This window comes from Schistocerca gregaria, chromosome 1, assembly GCF_023897955.1.
Source record: "Schistocerca gregaria isolate iqSchGreg1 chromosome 1, iqSchGreg1.2, whole genome shotgun sequence".
In the NCBI taxonomy this organism is placed as follows: Eukaryota; Metazoa; Arthropoda; class Insecta; order Orthoptera; family Acrididae; genus Schistocerca; species Schistocerca gregaria.
Window position 1 is genome coordinate 610,370,637 of NC_064920.1, and position 1,158 is coordinate 610,371,794.

Genomic DNA, 1,158 nt, shown 5'->3' on the forward strand with positions numbered 1-1,158 from the left:
CATTTTCGCTTCCAGAGGCTTGCAGCTGAAGAAAGGAATGTGTTTTGACTATGTCCTGCCGGTGTCTCAAAGGAGCTTGTTAACATGTTGTTTCCTACGACCCTCCAAACATCCTTATCTCCTTTTATGTGTAAAAAACGAAAAAGTTGCTGACTCACACACGCCTGCAGTGTTCTGCTGAGAGCAGATCTGTAGCTTTCACAGGGCCTGCGTAGCGTCCATGGGTACGTTCCTCTCCTATCGGCAGAATGGCGCCGTCTTCTCTGCATTCTCCGGGGTCATTGTTGCTCGCGTTCCGGGACTTTCGCTGTGACTAAAGCTTCATCGCTTGATATTTATTTTATACGTGACATGCCAATATGAATGTTTAATTTCTGATGAAGGCACTCATAGAAGTGTCAAAAGACTTAATTTTTGCGACCGAGGCCTGTAATTGTTTTAACTCTACCTTCGCTGTACTTTACAACGCCCCTACCGCAGAAAAAAAGCCTTAGGGAAGTGGGAACGACGCTCATCTCGTGCAGACTTGCAACGACTGTGTTACGTGCCGTCAGCGCTGTGTCGGCTCGTGACGGGAGTCCACCCACACTGTACGCTGCACACACCAGCCTTCGCCGAACGCAGTCCTGCCTGGCCTCGTCACCTTTACATCCTCGTTAAGTTAATGGCGCCCATCGTCCCTCTTTGATGTGCTGTCTGTGAAAGTGCCAGACCAGCCGAACGTAATTCTCAAGAAATATAACAGCTGCAAAATTTCGTGTATTGGCAGTCACTATTGGCTAATGTTTAATAAAAATAAAGGAATACGCTATTTTCAAATCAATTTAATTCGTCCTACGTATCACTCTACATAATTTGCACCCGAAATTTCGATAATGTGAAAGTAGACGAAACCGTCAGTTTCGCCGTCTTTTAAATTGTCCTGAGGCGAAAAACAGCACAAAAAGCAAAATGACTTTGGTTTCTAATTGTCGTGGGACCGGCGCAAGACATGTTCAACAAGCTGTCCACCGTTCTCTGCCACGACTTGAAATCGAGAAACAGCAGATGTCTCGCCGGTCAGTCAGAATATGTGCGAATTGCATGACTTCAATTCACCTACGTTCATGATTGGAACACTGAACACTACATCTTTCAGATAACCACGCACCCAGAAGC